General features: G+C 34.9%; 2 protein-coding genes across 6 annotated transcripts in view; one reads left to right on the top strand and one right to left on the bottom strand.

The window, feature by feature from the left end:
- alpha-Man-IIb (alpha-Mannosidase class II b) overlaps positions 1-14101 on the bottom strand; it is a 142767-nt gene extending 128666 nt beyond the window's left edge. For all 3 annotated transcript variants that reach the window (XR_003822662.2, XR_003822661.2, XM_029323219.2), the window contains exons 1-3: positions 12786-14101; positions 8533-8765; positions 8361-8401 (exon numbers count right to left, since the gene is read on the bottom strand). The gene's annotated coding sequence lies outside the window, so the exon portion shown is untranslated. The remainder of the gene's footprint in view (positions 1-8360; positions 8402-8532; positions 8766-12785) is intronic.
- Positions 13610-20271, top strand: part of beta'COP (coatomer subunit beta') — an 81563-nt gene continuing 74901 nt past the window's right edge. For all 3 annotated transcript variants that reach the window (XM_085489642.1, XM_085489641.1, XM_085489640.1), the window contains exon 1: positions 13610-14328. The gene's annotated coding sequence lies outside the window, so the exon portion shown is untranslated. The remainder of the gene's footprint in view (positions 14329-20271) is intronic.

Raw genomic sequence — 20271 nt, 5'->3', positions numbered from 1 at the left:
GAGTACGTTCGAAAGTAAATAGATTCGTTGTGATGAAAATCTTCGTGTGACGCAAACTTTGCTCCATATAAATGATCTGCCAAAGAAAAGAAAACACGCGAAGACGGTCTCCGAAATAAAAAAATCCACTCCAAGTTTCGCGCTGCGATTCAGAAAAAAAAATACGAAGAACTCGATCAATTTTCACTTATAAAATGAAATGATATAAAGCTCGAATTTAAACAACGATATTATTTACCAAATAATGCAATGCGTTTATACAATAATATATTCATAAGCATAAGATGTAAAAATGACATAACGTCGCATAAATCTTCGAAATTTAGACTACACTATATGTGTTGACGTTATATTATTTTATAAGAGATAGATAATAATGTGGAAGGTAAAAAATTTCCATTATATTCTACCTCTTCAATATTTATTTAGCGATGCGTCCACAAATTGCATATTAAATGTCCGATAATAACGCTATATCACCCAAGGATTCGCGATGTGAAGCAACGAAGAGAGCGCGGAAATTTCCTCTGTATTTTTTGACAACCCCTCTCCGGTCTTTATGTCGTTTTTTCATCGCCACTGTATACACGTTCACCGCGATTACAGCAAACCCGGGAAAGATTGCGACGTCATTGCGATTAAATCTCGCTTCTTTCGCCGATTTCTTCCTCGTCGCGTCGTATATATAAAAGTATACAAAGGGTAAACCAGGAAAAACGAAATAAACGCACGGGGAAAACGTTTTTGTCAAATTATTGCGGGATGAAATTGGACCGGGGGTTCAATCCGCATTAATTCGCCCTCGCACAATTCCAACCTTGATATTCTAAATTTGAAATCCATTTTTCACGGAGATGTAATTTTAGATATCGCGCGATAACGAGAGAGCGCAATTGCGGCAACGATTCTGTCGAATAGAATTATTTCCTTTCCGGGCGATCATAATTTTGCGCTACACAAGGCAAGAAATTCTTACCTGCGTCTCTATCTGAGATATATCCAAGAAAGGAATAATATGCATATTTAATTTCACAATGGTACGCGAGAGAGACTCTCGTTGCTTACTAATTATATTCTTCTAAAGTACAATGCTTCATATAGATCGCGAGATCGTCCGAAGCGAAAAAGACGAGGATAAAATTATTCCTCCTCTCTTCGTAATAATAATTAAGCATTGTAAAGAGAGAAAGAGAGAGCGAGAGAGAGAGAGAACGGTATCGCTTTTCCGTATCGCGAATATTGTTTGCGCTATCGAATTTCCACCTTGATGAAATAAGTCATTACCGGAGAGGCGCGGCCGGTAAACTGATTTTCTCGCCTTTTTCAGCGACGTGGTGTATCGTGAGAAATTTTCTCTCTCTCATCGTAAAACAAGGTTTTTCTTACTCGGAGTAGTTCCGCGAGCGCCTTTTTCCATATTCCCTTCCTTCTATTTCACATCGGCTGCTTGGGAAAAAGCATGTCCTAATAAGTCATATGCGATGAAGAAACGCAAGTAAACTCAATCAAGCTTCAACGAGAAAGGGAAAGGAGAGAAGGTAGAAAGAAGGCATCGGTTAGAGATCCATAAATGGCGCCTTTAAAAGCCGGGTCATTGTCACCATAAAACCATCTAGAGATGTTTAACGTGCTGCTACGCTAAGATGCATTTATGGATTTAATAAAAAAAAAATCTGGGCAAGAATTTGTCCGTTACAAATTGAATCATAATGAGAGAAAAGTAAAATTTTGTATTGTATTAAAATATATATTTATAGTTTTGCGATCGAGAGAATTAAAGTTCGAATATCTTTCCAGATCTCTCTGATAAAAAATTCTCAATGATTTATACGTCACTCAATATTCTTATTCCATTATTAAACCCGATGCTTTATCGCGACGATATTACCTGATTTTTTATTCGATTGTATTATACTCGCGTATATAAAATCGATAGCATTTCTCGGGTAAATCAGAAAAGATGGAAAGGCACGGTTCATATATCTAACTAGAGAAGAAATAAACATCCTTCGACGACGCGAAATTCATGTACATTTTCGACAATCCTTTTTCCTCCTATTCGCGGCTTAAGACACCCTCGAAGTTCAGACCACCGTGGTTCGATCGGTAAGCCTGTGGCACGAACGAATACAAGTTCCGGAATCCCTTATAAAACTTGCTAGACCCCGTCACACGTTAGGAAGATCCACGGTTAAACACAAAACTACCCTCGCGCAATATGCCTCGTTCAATACACGCGCGGGAACGTGTCATTGCCACGCATAAAATCACGGGATACACGAACGTGACACAGAATAAATCCATGGAATTATATTACGCTTCGTAACTCGCGACGTGTAAATCGCATGAAATATCGCACGCGCGAAATCAGCCCGTGTGTTCAACGTATTTCTTTATATAAACTCCAAACTTTTATTTCAATTCATCATTTTTTTTTTCATTTACACGAGGAAGAACTTGCCGATTCTTAGACAGTGTTGGATAGCATCTAGATACATTTTGTGTGTATCTTTTGTGTATATTCCGATTAAAGTATCTATATCTAGATACAAAACATGGTATCTGAATTGCTTCTTTCAGATACATATTTTTCGAATAGCTCAATTCTTTAAATTTTTAAAAGATCAAGACTGCAAGTTATCAATCGTAATATAAACAAAAATATTAATCGAAGAATTATTCAGTACATTTTGTGCATATTACCATTATTATGATAAAATACAATTTAAAAGTATCCAATATACATTTCAATTTGTGTATCTGTATCGAGATACATTTTAAATGAATCTTACCCATCACTACTGTCTTGGAAAATATTGAAGGGCGTCGCACAATTCTCTTAATCGAGAATAATAATTATAAGAACTTGTATATTGTGCGTTGTACCGTCTCTCGGGAGAATCTCTCTCTCCTTAATGAAATTTCTTCGGCATACGATGAATATTCAACGGCGTGAGAGATTCCATTCCTTAAACGCACGTAGTGAAGGAAACAGGGCGATAAAAAACGTAATTTCACACGAACGCGGAAACGCTCGTCGATATATACGGCTACTTCAAACACCGGGAAATCGATCGGCACTTTTTTTGTATCAAAATAAATTCCGCACATCTGCATGCGCAATATCAGCGGTGCGCGATATTTGTTTTCTCTCATAATAATGCAGTAGCTCGTTACTTCCGAAACTTTCTTATATAGAAAAATTATTCGCGACACCTGCTTTCAGTTATAATAAAAAAAAAGATACTTCAATTTAATTAATCGCATGGAAATCTGCTGTCCTACCTATCGTATGCATTTAACTCTTACATAGTATATTAGATATGGCATACATATATGAATGCATATGCAATTCAATAGTGCGTTGTATTTCTATTCAAATATATTCAATTGAACAAAAAATAGATTTGAAACGCAAAGCTTTGTAGAAAATTGATCGCAATCGCGATTCAAATTTGGCGTCGCGAATATATCCATTGTATATATATAGGGCAAAAAAAAGCGGCGCTAATTGCAAGTATCGCAACAATGATTTTCAAATATGCATCTAGAATATATATATTGTACATGCGTCATTTCCCGAGACAGACATGAATTCATCCCTTATCCGCTCCTCACATCGTCGTGTTCAAGTTTTCGCGAAAATACCATTGTAATATTATCGTCCGGAAATGAACGAGACGGTTCGAGATAAATTCGGAGAAAATTTGGCGAGACGATCAAAGCGAACGAGGCCTCGCAACGGGTTGACTTCCCGCGTTCGATTCACGCCTCACGGGCAAACGCATGTCGCGTACGAATTTGCATGCGTACACACACATATATATATATATATATATATACGGGGGTGTACGACAGGGAGAGGAGACGAGCGGAGGAATAAATGTATTTACTCAAGGGCAACGGGTACATGGACTCTCTCGCGAGTACATAGAGCGCACGATAGAGAGAAACGAGACAGACAGGGGAAAATGGAGGAAGGGAAAGCGAGAGACAGGGCATAGGCCGAAGGCCGAGGAGTGCCATCCGATATATTGCATTACAGGGCGTCTATCGATTCAGTGGAAGCTATCAGCTTTCGTTGCTAGGCGATATCTCGATGATATCTGCGCGCGAGAGAGAGAGAGAGAGAGAGATAGAAAGAGGATCTTTCTGCAGTTTCATAATATACCTTTTTCTTCGTTCTTTTAAAGGCCTGTACCTTGGGATTTCGAGCGATTTTTATCGAGTCGCTACGGAATAAAAAATAATAACCACGTGTGAGTTTCAAACATATACTAATAACAAGAAATATTTTTGAGAAGCTTAAAATTAATGACAGCATTTCTAAAGTTGCATTTTGTTTGATGATTTGTATTGAAAATGTAGAACCGGAGAGGATTTATTTTTCCTGTCGAAAGAAATGATTAAAGGGGTGAAAAAATTCGTTTGAATCGCGGCTGTTTCTTGTCATTTTCCGGTGTGACGAGACTCTACATACAGGTTTCGTTATCACGGCTATCAGGACGGTAAGTCGATTTAATGCCACGTCTAACGTATGTCATGAATCACACGCGAAGATATAAACGTTTGCTATAACAAGCGCGGAAACATTAATCTGCCAGATTCATAGTGATATACGCATTGGTCAGGTATTTTCGAATAAAATCGATAGAGTTTGTGCAACGCGCCCTCGATTCGTGTCAAGCTTCGAAAACAGAATATCTTCTATTAGAAGTCTTGCGAACGTAAACAATACGTAATATGTGAAACTTGACTTGGGCTTGAAAAATTATAATATTGCATTCTAGGAAAAGAGAGAGAGAGAGAGAGAAGAGATGAAAGTGCGTTATGAGTGTAATATTTATTTTTAAACCTTTTTTTAGTCCTTAAATAAATATAAAAATACATCTTTGAAATGTAATATATGTCGGGAAAAAAACTGTGCAATTCGAGGGATCATTTTAATCTTTGAAATTGCAGAATTAAAGCACTCGTTACAGCCAAACTGTATCACTGCGAATGCATGGTATTTCGTTATACGCGGTGTACGAGAAAAGGATCATAGCATTTTAACGATCAGATTTCAATCACAAACTGGATTATCATATCCTGTAAAAAGGATTGTATCGACGATTTTAGCAGAATAGCGCAGGCTACTCCAAGCTATATTTGTACGTATAACGCGTTATCGCGTATATAAAAACATCGATAAACATTGGCAAAACGATTCGATTTGGTCTGTGCCGCGTTCTACAATTCGCAAATAAACCAACACGAACAACTATCGATCGCGTTGCAAGTAAATATACATGTAATCGTCGGTTCAAATTCTTTTCAATCACCTACGTTATCGCGTTAATGCGTTTAAACGACCAATTTCAATCATCAACTATCAATTACGAAAAATTCTCTGACGCAAAAGGACAACAAATGCAATACAAGAAAAATACAAATATTGAAAAATAACAAATTTAATGACAAACTAATTTTTTACTCCATTCTGAAGAAAGCATATATAGCGAATTATTTTCGTTTTTTAATTAAAAGCCATATTCTTTCGAAATTAAATATATGCAGCACTCAATATATAGACAATCGCACCTTGAATATGTACGTATGTTAATTAAAGTTTTAGAATAATTTTTCATTATTCTAAACTCTTTCTCCTTACTATTGATACACTTAATTGAAACACAATCGCCCTCCTGTTCAATTAACTAAGTTCTAAACATTTGTAACGAGGTTTACAAACTCTGTAACACTTTTAATGCGATAACAATAAGATTCACTGTATAAAACCAGTTACGATATGTTACTTGGCAATTGCGAACGCGAGCAGTTCGTTAAATGCACTCTTTCATTCCCGTTCTTCTAACTCTCTCGCTCTTTCTTCGCTCACATAAATAGGAAAGAAGACGAAGAAATAAAGTGAATTAGTACTAGACGGTCATGAAAGTCGAGGTCGTGAAGTCGCGTATGAATCCAATTTGACGCACGATAACGATGTAATTATCTAGTCGTGCATATCCGTTTGAATGTCTCCTACACTGACGTGTCCTTTTAAGAATTAGATGAAACAAAGAAGGTCTAACCGCGTATAAAGAAAATTGCAAAATCCTCGTTACTCATTTTCACAAAAATTATAATTGCAAATTCCAGTTATTTTCCGAACAAAGATATGCGTACGCGCACAAATACATACATGAATATATAAAAATAATATAAAAAAATAGTAATTTTCAATTTAAATGTATCTATATTATAATAAGAGGAAAGATTTTAAAATAATAAAAATTGTATTTTAAAATTATATATAGCACTTTATTAATTTCTGAGACGTGACAAATAAAAACTATAAATTCTAATGTCACTTCTCAAGCCACGATTAATAATAATGTGTGTATGACAAGTTATAATTTAGTACCGGAAAGGTCGGCAACCGACTTTAGCATTCACCCTACATGTTTAAAGTACGGTATAGAGGAATATTCTATGCGCTATGGATAAACGGGAGAAACGAACTTTCGACTGGACAAACAAGAGATTACGGAACTATTATCGCCTCATCAAATTTCTTTCGAACGAGATACTTTCGAGATCGGATTATTAAACACTTGCGTGTGTAATTTAGCGATGTAACGTAAGGTCTCTTTCTCTTTTTTCCTCTCTCCTCTGTCACTCGATCCGTCATCTACACATGTGTTTCAGTTTCGATTGACAGATAATCGCGTATGATTTTCGCTAATTGGATGAATAATTATTGAATAAATGCACCTACCGTTAACTTTTATTCTCTTCCTCTCCTTCTGCTAACATTTTTTGTGTATATATACGTATCCTACCTGTAAACGAATTCACAAGTACCGCAAAATAGTAGTAGAGAGAGATCATGTTTCCTACAAGAAGCCTCACTCTCTCTTCTTAATTAAAAGAATCAAGTTGCTCTTTCAGAGTAGATGATATAAAATATTTTTATAGAAAGGAAATCTGTTACTTAAACTAAACAAATATAAAATTTTATTATCAATTAGCTTCTAAATTTCTAACTTTTTATTTATTTGTTATATTTATTTTATTAATATTAATATCATTAAAATAGAAATAATTAAATGTTTTTTCAAATATAATATTCAATTTCAAATATGCATAAGTAAATATAATATTTTCCAAAAATCAATAAATAGTCACAAATAAAAACAATTAAATCGGTGATTTATTATTAATTGGAATATCAGCATTTATTATTAATTGGAATATCAGCATTTCAGAATAATTAATTTAATTGCATCGCGTGGATCTTTTGTATTTAGTCACAGCTGCTGTCAAGTGCTTGATATCATTAAAAGCTCGGTAAAAAAAAAAGCGTTCTATTTCACGGATTCATGATGCAAGCACTTTTAGAGGATATCACCTGTCGAGGAGAGATATCCCAGCTGGTACGAAGAAACGAATAGTAGAATACTCGAATGTCACGCCGGATTCCAACACGTCTACGTCTAACAGTGCGCGAGATATATGCCGGAAACGGGTATCGACAAAAATGCAGGCGCATCGTCCGAATATGCAGCAAAATATGCGACAGCGTAGAAACTTTTGTAAGGAGACCGGAGAGACTTCATCGAATATAGAAGAGACATCACACTTGCAAAAGTCGCGCACTTTTCATTTTACAACTTAAAATGGAACCTCGCTTTCAGAGTTAGATTGCAGATCCGTTTCTTTCACAATTAAGTATTTTCGTTAAGTATTCTGACAACTAATTCTTCATTAAAAATTTAATTAGATTTTCGGACTCGAAATTAAATCAAGATAAAAATATTGTCATTCTCTTTAAAATTCAAATTCTCGAAATTCCTAATTTTTCGTAATTAGAGAACATTTACCACTCTATATAAGACTACGATGTGCATTTATATTTTTTTTTTTTTTATTATACAACATATATATGCTATATATACTATATTTTCTCAATTTTCAGCATTCAACTCGCGATATGCGAGTCGTCACGAATAAAATTCCTCGCTTCCAATAAAACGAAGGAATTTACAGCGAGATATTTCGCGCGACGAGAGTTAAAACTGCTGAGTTCGGCACAAGAGAATCGGATGGAGCGTTTGCTGCATAAGAGGACAAGAAGCTTGTTCCTGGTATTTTACTGGCCGAGCGAGTAAAATTCCGCCGGCTGTCGCTAATCCTCGGAAATACCGAAATTACGTTGCGCGCAGACTTTGGAGTGTGTGCATATCATTTCGTGGAAGATCATAAATAATTGAGAATTTCAATTCTTCATTATTTACAAGTTTCCACAAAATAAAACGCTTCACGCACCCTTATTATCGTTCCACAGAAATGTTATAAAAAATAAATTTCTAACTCACAGATACGTCCAATAGGAGTTGTAGTACGCAGCACATATGACCTGGAAACAAAATATTCAAATTATTTATATACATGTGTGTGTGTACAGGATATTTTGAAAGGATTTTGAAAGATATTTGGAACGATCGAATATCTAATACAATGCAGTTTAGAAAAAATGTTTTTGCATACCTCCCAGTTGCCACGCTGTCGCCCGATGCCTCCCCTGGCCTCCTCCTCCTCTCTTGGTCCTTTGTAGCACTCCCGGCACTCGCGAAACGCGAATAATTATACGATCGACCGACACTTTACACGGCACTCCCGACACGCGGAACTTTACACGGCACTTCCGACGCGCGACGCTTTAAACGACACGTCGATTTCTCGACACGACGCGTGAATCGCACTGTGTATCGCAATACTACCTGTAACAAATAAAATACATACATATGTTAGAATAATTCTTATTTCGTATTATAACGTATGTACATAATATAAATATGTAAGCTAGAATTAACGATATATAAATCTACACGCAGAGAATTTATCCTGAAAATCATGATAATCGTGGAATAATATTACATATGATATTGGAAAAATTTTATAAGAGCTTCTCTGATTAATATTCAATTTTTCAATTCAATTAGTATATGTACTGCTGAAGCAAGTACGCTTCTCTGATTAATATTTACCACAATAAAATATATTAATATGTACAATGTATATAGTAAAATTAATCGAACATATTTTATGTCTTATTGTCGTAGATATTAAATTTTTTATTGTGGCAAATTCAGAGAAACTCTAATAAAATAAAATAAAACTCTAATAAAATTCTTCCAATACCATATTGTCCCACGATTACTATGATTTTCAAAATAAACTAAGAGAAAATTCTCTGTGTACAGATCGCAACACATTCACGTAAACAATTGAAAATAAAGTCAGAACTATCAATTATTTATAATCTTACATTAAATGATACGGCAGCTTTATATACACACGACTTTGGACCAGAGAAACTATTCGATTCGCTGAAAACAAATACGCGAGGCAAAAAAGCTCTTCGATTACGACAAACAGAATGTTGATGAGAGATAAAAAAAACGAATTGCATACTTTGTAAAATATTGCAAAGTGTGTAGAATACATCGTCAGTTTGCTGCGAGTTTGTTGTCTTCACAGAGTATTTTAATTTTATCCTTTACCGCATCCTGATAGAAAAAGGAAGTCAGAACTCTTAAAAATTAATGAGTTTCTGCGAAATGATACCTTACACACATTGCACGATTATAACATCTCTCTTTTTTTTAAGATATATATAATTTAAAATAAATAAAAACCGATAAAACATACCATCAGAAATCAATTGTGATATCGATATATATATATATATATATATATATATATGTAGTAATAGCATTTACCGATAATATAATTAACAATTGCCATTGTTCGTTATTCTACAACATCTATTACACGAATAACTATCGATTTTATCGATTTCAAGTTTAACGATGAAAAATATTTCAGCACACGTTTATTCTCAGAATGCAATTATCTCTCGATTAATTCCGCAAAATGAGACATATTTCATATAATGGATGTGTTGAATATAACTTTTGTTAAATTGGCCGATATATTTGTGTAAGTCTTACGCTTACTTATGACGACAATAATTATTATCATTGAATTCCAAATAGAAAAACAGATGGATAAAACAGCACGGAACACAGAATTATTCTTGCTAGAAAACGAAATCCTTTATATGATATTATATAAAGACATCGACGCAGAACAACAAAGTGATTTATATGTCGATAAAAAACAAGATATAATGCTTTAAAATTGTTCGTGTTAGTCATTCGATATTATACAGACACAGACGATCGGATTTAAGGAAATTATCCATCACAACAGGCATGTGTTATCAAATGTGCATATATTTGCATGTATTTTTAAGTCTAATAATATATTTAAAAAATATAAAAACGAGAAGAGAAAAATATGTCGCAAAAAAATGTGAGTTATGTCTCGTCAAATTGAATTTATGAATATACGATTGAAGAAACTCATCGCAATTATTTCTATAAAAACATGAAGAAATAAATATTAAAAAATTACATTTTTTACATCTTTTTCTCTTCGGAAATTCCTCAAATTTTAAAATACCGATAAAAGATCCGGCTAAGCGTCATGCAAAAATATCTTATCTAGTTTTTTTCCATTCTTCAAAAAATTAATGTACTGTTCATAATCAACGTTCGTAATCAATGTAATTTTTAAAACGCACGATTCGTACAGGTTTCTCCCGCGTATTATTTTTCAACCGAGTCGATTCGATAATCAACATCTTATATTCACGAATGAGAAGAAACGTTTACGACCTTGAAACGGGACAGGTGATAAAGCGCTAGTTCGCTCCACTTTTCGCTGAAGACACGCGACCATTAACTCAAACGAAAGGTTCGGCCTGTGTAGCGGCGAAACTTTCTAGTTACAGCATGCGAATGAAACGGTAAAAAGAATCCACCGAGTGCACGAATAAATCGATGAAGTCTCGTAACTTTTCGCGTAAACATTAAGCGAGAGCGCGAACGAGAAAGCTGAGAGAGCTTGGCGTGCAAGATCGGAATTTTATCTCGGGAATTTTATCTCGAAAAAAGTGCGCGGATATTAATATAATATTTTTAATTTTAATTAGACATAATAAGCTAAATTTAAGACTTTCAATTCTCGTAATTAAAAAAAAAAACACTTGCTCAACTTGCATGTGTTCAATTAAATCCTATAATAACACGTCTCCTTAAATTAATCGCGAATGTTGTAAAATTTAAGAGCAATATTTAATAAATAATTTTAGGCAATATGTTATCCATCATTGATGTCATTAACAAATTTGTTTTTTTTTTTAATCTGCCTGCGCGTTTCGCGCCAAACGTTATTAATGATTTAATGATCGACCCACATTATATATTATATGATGGTTAATACATCAAATATTGTGCAGAATTAGAATGCAAAATTTTGTCAATAGCTTTTGTCTCTTATAATTTTCGGTTATTTCTGAGATTTCGTTCGTATAAGGTAACGATAGTTTCCTATTCTAGTTAACGAGACTTTCCCGATGGAGTTTATACATTTTTGATGAGGCGAGTAGACAACGGAAAGTTCGCTTGTTGCAATCAACAACTTGGACAGCAACCCTGAAGGGAGGAAGAGAAAGGAACTACGGGAAGGAAGTGCGAGACAAACTTCTTATCGTTATTGATTCAAGATAAACTGGTGAGATTTATGCATAATATATATGTATATATTCGTGACACGTATTATTTTCTCATTATGCGACATTCGTTTCGCACGATTTTTTATCGTTGGCGCGAATTAGAAACGCTATTATTAAAAAATACAAATTTAAACATGTACGAGCTGATCAAAGTATTAAAAAGAGAAAAATGAACGAAGGACAACTTGATTCGTAAGCTTCGTTTTTCGTCTTACAAGGATATAGGAGAATTAAAATAAATCCGACCGTCTGTTCGATTCGATTCTTTATGAAGGTCAAGGTCATTTAGAATAGACCGCGACATTTACAAAAATATCTGAAATACATGCAAAACGATTGTCATTCAATATCGCATATTAAATTATTAAAACTGAGGACTTGACATTAAAAGACTGCATAATCGTTATATTCTTTGAAATTTTTTTATCTCGAGAAAACACTTAATATTAAGATTAAAAGAAAAAAGTAATTAGCAGTTGTGAAATTATTTGACTCATAAAATGAATAACGTTAATCTTTGTCTTCAAACTAAATAAATTATAAAATATTCATAAAATATTACATAAATAAATATTATTTTGCACAATAGTTATACGTTTACGGATTATTTGCATTTTTTATTTTGCGTTTTAATTCACCAAAATATTTGAGAAGACTACTCGTTAATTTTTTTTGAAGTTTTCGGTTTTAGAATTATCCGATTGAATTATTACAGAATATATTACGCAAATCACTTAAAATTACCAGGAATATTATGCATTAATATTTAATATACCAATTAACTGTATATATTATTAGTATATAGAAATAACTATATCTAATGCATATATGTATGTATATGTATAATTACGAAATTAATAATAATTTAAATACGCAGTTCAATTCGGTCACATTAACATACGGTATCATTTCGAATTTGCTCCGAAACAAAACATCGTAATAATCTTCACTCATTACGAAATTAGCGCGCGCATCCGGAAATAGTGTAATTTGTAATTTTACATCGTATAATGCATATATATATATATATATATTGTATACCTCGAGACATGCTCCAAAATTCCAAAATTCGAGAATTAGCTCTCGCGTTTCCACAATTGCAATCCTTTTTCATTCGAGATAGATACGCGATAAAATGATTGTTTATTTGTCAACTCACCGGTTGCCATGACAACTCCCGCAAATTGCCCACAGGTGTCCGCGAAGGCGAAGAATCCTTAGCGTCCGATTTTTCAAGAAGGATGAGCACAAGGGTATCGCCAGCACTCGCATCCGCACACGCAGTTTGTCGAGTATACACAACTATCCGGGATGATCCGCGCGCGGATTTATTCCTTCGGCTGAGACACGACACTCCCGGTCCACGGCTCGTCGCGGTATGGCGAAGGTCGCGCGATAGAGGGGAGCGCGAGTCGAAAATTTTTGCGCGCGTCACGCGGCGCCCCCACTCCTCTGATTGGCTGCCGCGCGAGTCGCCTTTTTTCCTCGCTCTCGCTACTCACTTCACACATCGACGCGGCGCGCGGATGAACCGTGCGGATGAATCAAAATAAAGGTGAAAAAGTACATTTATTCTCTCTCTTTTCCTTCTTTATGACCGCGAGATCGTGAATAATAATAATAATAATAATAATAATCCTCAATTCGTTGTCCCGCATTGATTTCTTCGCTACGCACACTTCTACTCCGTCGTGACAATGAATGAAATTCCTTTCATTGCTCCGAATATTCGACGGAACAATACGCGAGTCGAGACGTTCGTCAAAGTACGCGAATGTCTTTCGAGACGAGGCTCCGATCGTGAATCGAGATATTAGACAGGCACCCACGCACTCGCGATGTTCTACATGCGGAAGTCGAGGTATGCGTCTCGCTTGAAGTGCGCCGAAATTCAACTACACCTACCCGTCATACGTCACGTCACGTGACACATGTGTGCCAACCGCGAGCAGTCTAAAGTTTGCAGCACAATAACAGTTGGGATTCGAAAGTAGTGCATCGCGTCTCCTCCTCCATGCAAACTATATATCGGTGCTTCGATCGGAGTGGAAGTAATTAATTCGCGCTTGTGTTTACATGTCGGCGATGCCAGCAGACCGCGATGTCAGAAAGGGAGGACGACACGGATAAATCTGTCAGTGCACGACAGCTCGCGCTAACCTTGCCGGCTAACGTTGAAGGACAACGATCAAAAGCGAGGTACGTACACGTAATATCGCGACGACGCGAGAGAACACCGAATACTCCCGCCACGCGAATACACGAGAGAGTGACTTCGTGGAAGGCAGCGAGTCCGTTCCTGCGCCGTGCTCTCTCTCTCTATCGGCGTAAACGCCGAGGACGCGGCTTACGATTGTACCCTCGACGTTAGGTTAGCAGCGGCATATCGAGAGGATACGCGACGATCTCCGCAATCCGCGGAGAAGGACTGTGTCGTCCGACCGTGCTTCGTCCGTACCCTGTCCTGACTCTCCCACCGCGTTCGACGAGACGTCAAATGGAGCGAGCGAGAGAGAGAGTCGTCGGAGAAGGGATCGACGTCGACCGAGTGGGAGGAAGAGAGAGACAGAGGATCTCTTACGACGGGACTTCCTGGTGCACGCCCGACAGAGACGCCGAAACGGCGCCATGGCCTGCGAGGGATGCTTTCGCAGGACCGTAAGCACCCACGAGGATGCCATGATGACGTCGTCGCTGCGTCGGTAAGTTCGATTTCTTTCTTGCCTCTGCTTCAATTGCTTTTTCTCTTGACTTGATTAATTATATTTTTTTATTATAAAGTATTGTTGAAATAATTTATTGAAAAATTCGCGTTTGATGTAGTTATATAATTAGATCAAATTATTATATATATACTCGATACATAAAGTTAACTCGGAAATTAAATGCGTATAATGAAATTTTTGATGAATATTTTTCACAGAATTAGATATAAGAAAAATATATGAAAAAATATATATGTGAAATATAATTAATATATATTATATAGATATTTAATATATATTTTTCCTTACAGTTAATTCTTTGTACATGAAAAAATGTCATTTCCGGCCGAATGAACTTGATGTATCGAGTATAGAATAATTTGGCCCAATTTCTTCGATTTTTCTAAGGACACCCGCTGTTGGGTCGGACCTGTTCCCGGTTGGGTTAGTAATAGTGGAGAAGGGCAGAGCTTGAGGGGGAACATCGAGGGAAGGAGAAAAGGGACCGACCATCGAGTCGAACGACCGGTCGAGTTTGCGCACTGGACAAAGCATATATAACCGGAATATACAAATTTTTTTTCCGCGTTCCACGAACGCGTACATCCGCGACTGCGGTAGGTCGGCTTTGAAGATCACTGGAGATTTGTCCTTGAAAGAAAATCAAATCGACACCGCATATGGCATTCCAAGGAACGTTCTTCCTTTCGTGGCGAACCGCACGCGATCGTTTCCGGCTGTTAACCCTCGTGATCTCTCTGTCCGTATTGATCCTTCATTAAACTACAGATTTCATTTCTAATAAGGGCTTTCGAGAAATAGATTGCATAACAAATCTCGCTCCAGAAATGTCAAAGTTTTCTTAATTATGCGTTGATTAATCTTTAGAAAATTGCGATCGGAGGAGAAAATCCCTCGAATCTTTATTTTAGGAACAAGTTTTCCCTCAAGTTTCCTTCTCTGCTTCAAAGTAAAATGCTGCCTTAAGAATATTATATTTTATATATATATATATATATTTGTTTTGCACATATTCACAATATTTCTTATTCTGTTTTTATAAAATAATTTATAATGATTATGACATTTGTCAAATTTTAAGTAATGCATTCATCACATAAAAGTTGAAGCATTTAAAAATTCTTGATACCTTTGATGTGAAAAAATTTGCATCATGTTTATACATAATTAGCATAATTTTTAACATTATTTTTAACATAAAAATTCTTGCTATTATTTTTTTTTGTAAACATGTTTTTTCTCATCGATATATCAATCACTTTTTATTATAAAATATGTATACTTTGTTCTTTTACCACGTGTCTTTCGTACCACGTTTCGTTTAGAATTCTAAATGAAGCAATATTAAATGACATCATAGTATGATATATTTTTTCTCTTCAAGTCAACGAAGAGAGATAAAACGCAATATCGTAAAGGAAAATAATTCTCTTAATCATATATATGCATATATTTAATCGCGAAGTGACGATAATCACAGGCGCGTGCAACATTTTTTTACATGCGCTCTTGAAGTTCGTATACACTTACTCGTGTAATTATGAAACTGCATTACTCAGGAAAAGTGGAACAAGTAAACGGATTAAAGGAATGTAATGTGCACGCCGCCTGAGGCTGCTGCCGTCTACTTTTATAGCAAAGTTTACGAGAATATTGATGCGTTTATTCGTTCGCACGAGTACTCGCGCTGTACTTTTATTTTGCTAATTACAGAGATAATTAATTGAGATGTATTCATGTTCATCTCTACAATCTGTACACAGAGAATTTTCTTTTAGAACTGACCCTGAAAATATCATGGTAATCGTGGGACAATATAATTGGAAAAATTTTATGAGTTTTTTCTGATTAATATTCATCACAATAAGATATAAAATATGTTTCATTAATTTTACTATGTACATATTAATATTTTTTATTATGGCAAATATTTATCAGAGAAGCTCTTATAAATTCTTCCAATACCTTAGATTGTTTTACGATTATCATGATTTTCAGGATAAATTCCAAGAGAAATTTCTCTCCGTGTAACAAAATTACCAATTTGTAATTATTTTCATTATATGTGTGTGCGATACTTTCAAGTATCGTAACTTTGAACTTTGGACAAAATAAAGCAAAGTTTACAGTTATGCGTATAAACAACTCTTGTGATCTGTAATTTTGTAACAAAGTTTGCACACTTAATGAAATATAAAAATAATTTCGAACAAATTAATTTATATGCTGTTAGGAAAGTTATTTCAGATTTCTCCTAGAGAGAAGAATAATTAGGAAGATAATTCAATTTTATCCAAAGAATATTGTGGACAAAACAAAATTTTAATATGAGTTTCAAAGATAAGTTAAACAAAATTATTATTGAAGACTTGAATCATTTCAGAAAGAATATATGTCTTTTACAAGTGTATCTAGAAAACCAATTATTATACATTTTTTTATTATATATTAATTATTATTCTGATTTTTATTTTTCAAAATTACTTTTCTCTTCTCGAAGAAACTTTGTCAAATTTAAAAGTATATAATGAACAAGATTGCATTTGTAATAACTTGAGAAAAAAATTAATGTAACATTGACAAATTTTCTTTCTTTTTTTTACCTCTAAAATATTTCTTACATTTACGCATTCTTTTCTGCAATGATTAATGCAAATTTTGTTCTATATCATTTGCGCGACCAAAGTTTTAATTGGTTAATTACGAAATATTGCGGTAGAATACAGGGCGGATACAGCTCATTCGAGCGTTTATAGATCGCATAACACTTTGTAATGCATCGGTGGCGATTTATTTGGATATTAGACCATATAGTAACGTGTAAGGGACGTGAAACTTCGCCTATAGTTAATCGAATCAACCAATCCCGCGCGGCAACTCGAGACGCCAAACCATGCTTTAATTAGCACCCAACCTCGACCGCTTAATTCACTCACCGTTCGACCTTGAAGGACTCTCTCTGTCCGCTTCCTGCCGGATATCCTCGTTCTCGCGTCACGACAATGAAATTTTCATTAATTTTTCAAAGAGAGATATCTCAACCTATTTTCTTCTTTTTTTTTCTTCCTTTGCCGTTTTTGATTACGAGACGCGCGAACGCGAAAAGTACAGGACGAACTTGGACGGCGATGTAAAAATTTATTCGCGCTCGCCGTACTTATTTCGCCCTTATCTGGACGTCGACACGGCGGGATAAGTGCTGAGGAGAATAAAAGGAGAAAAATAAAAAAGAGAAATAAAAAGAAAAAGAAAAGACACCGAGCGGAACCGGCGACGGTGGCACGAAAACGTAAAGGGATGGGAGCAAGAAAGAGAGACGCAAGGGATGGAAGTTGGGGAAAGCCCGGCGAGCATTAAGACCAGATTGAAAATTGAATTATTAACGAGCGACCTGCCGCCCGGCATGTAAATCATACGGAAATATTACTTTTCTTTTCCGTAAAGGAAAAATGTGTCCCAAACGCGCGGAAGACGTCATCCGGATGTAGTTTCGCTCGCGCGAGCAATCTCCTCTTGCTTCCTTGTCTTGCCTTCTTATTCTCTTCTTAGTCTTGAATTCTTTTATCGTGTTTTATATTCTTTTTTTTTTCTCAGACCGCTCTTCCATTTCTGCTTAAGCAAACCCCCGTTCTTGTCTAATTTTTGCACTACATCACGAGTTATCGTTCCCGCGAGACCCACTTGCACAAAAAAAATGCAACGTTACATATATAAGATGCTTCCGCATTGTCACATTTGCATTTACCCCCTCGACGAATAGAATTAATTAAAAAATACAATTTTTTTTATCGCGTCTTGCACTTTCCTTATTAAAAATCGAATATCACATTTTAATCCCACACATTCATACATTCCGAAAATATTACTACTATGGTATAGGATTGTTTAACTAATTGTTTTATTCACTCACCTGGATAGCTATAATATATGTTTCACGCTAATATTTAATTGAATACGAAATATCTGTCAACAATGTGATATTTTGATAAAACGTCATCAAACCTGACCATATATTGTATAACTTTTTTCTTCGGATAACTCTTGCGAAAATTTCTCAAGAGCATTGTTAGAACATGTAACGAAAATGCAATGGCATATCCCAGTTTCCAATATTCGCGGAAGAAGGGGAGTAAGGCATCTGACAGATGCGCCTGTACTGCAGCAAACCCCGAGTACGAGCCAGTCACGAACGGCTGGCGCGCCAGGCGACACGTTGCAAACGCAGAAACGGTGCTGAATGGGAGAGAGAGTTGGAAAGTTATTCGGGACGCGTCACCATTACCACCGTGGTAACACGCCCCTTTTTGCGCCCAAATCAATTTCTTCAACAAGACTCGTTGATATTTCTTTTTCTAATTCGTGGCGATTTCATACCTAGTTGACCCAGTACGTTACTTTTCCAAATAGACGCGAAGAAAGTTGAATTTTTCGGGCATTTTTCTTAGCTTTACGTAATTGTTTTAATATCGTTGATCTAAAAATATTTTAAAATTATAAATCTGTAAAAAATATTTTAAAATTATAAATCTGTAAAATTTAATGATATATTTACGAAATTTTATTTCTATACTTGTCATTCATTTGTACATTAAAATGCATAAATTTACATATATACATAGCAGCTTATGAAGATAGACGAGAATATACAATATATTATGAGAGGAACGAAATTATAAATATTCTACAATCTTGTTGCAATTTCCACAATATACGCTGCAATATGTCAAAGTCAAAGTGTGGTATTAATGATCACACGCATATTCAGAGACAATTACACGTGATTTGTGGACTATAATTTTAAACACGCGACACTACAAATATTGTGCACAAACAGTTCTGCAATCGATGACCGATTAATGTATAACAATTAAAATGTACAAAAAAAGAAAAAAGAAATGACGCTGTTTTAGTCTCTGTCATATTTTTTTATCGTTTTGAACAAATTGATGAAGTGTTTGTATCCTGACGCGATCGGGACCAGCAGCGTAGATTCGCGAACGAGTTACAAAATTTTGACAGCGCAGGCAGCCTGCGGCAAGGGGTAAAATCAAAAAGTTACACTTTTCACGTACGTCATATTTTTTTCGATGACACTCGCTCAATCCTTCTCAATCAAAGTTATTTTTATTTACGTATTTTCATTTATATTGCGCTACGAGGATAAAACTCAATTAAAATGCGCATGCGAGGATTATTAGAATTTTTTTTTTTTTAATTTAAATTTGAGTAGGCGAGAGTGCGGATGTTAGTGCGTCCGTTTCGTTAAAATTAATTTTTCATAAACTCAATAGAGTACTCAAGGCAAACATTTTTGTTAGTTATTTACGGAATTATTGAAAATAGAATGTTTAATTTTTCATAATTCTTAATCCGAGAAATTTATCGAATAGTTTCAAATTCATCAAATTAGTAATCTATTGTCGAGAACGTAAATTTAATATTAACAAAATCGTTTTTTTTTATTTTTAAACGCAGAATTCTATTTATATTTTCTTATATTTTCAACCTTTATATTTTCATTCTTTCATTTTATAGTTTTAATCATTAGATATATTAATAAATATCTGAAATTGGGAAAATTTTCAAAAATTAAATATTCTCGATATGAGAATTATTTTCGTGATACTGTATCTATATAAATATTTTTGCCTTGAGCACACTATTGAATTTTTTGAAAAATTAATTTCAACAAAATTGGAACACTAAAAATCAATCACGTTTGGTTCTGTCACCTATTCAAATTTAAATATGAATCTCATTTGAGTCTTAATATAAGTCTTACTATATAGTTTATTTTAATCTATTGTAATAACAGAATATATAGAGCCGCAAGTTTATATATTAACAGAATATTTCATTATTTAATTTTATTAAAAATAAAATTAAAAAGATAATTAAAATAATGAAGACTGAAATAAT

Source organism: Nylanderia fulva, unplaced genomic scaffold, assembly GCF_048542155.1.
Source record: "Nylanderia fulva isolate GAGA-0341 unplaced genomic scaffold, ASM4854215v1 Scaffold9, whole genome shotgun sequence".
Taxonomy (NCBI): Eukaryota; Metazoa; Arthropoda; class Insecta; order Hymenoptera; family Formicidae; genus Nylanderia; species Nylanderia fulva.
The sequence above is the reverse complement of the archived record's forward strand: the minus strand, read 5'-3'. Positions and strand labels throughout refer to the sequence as shown.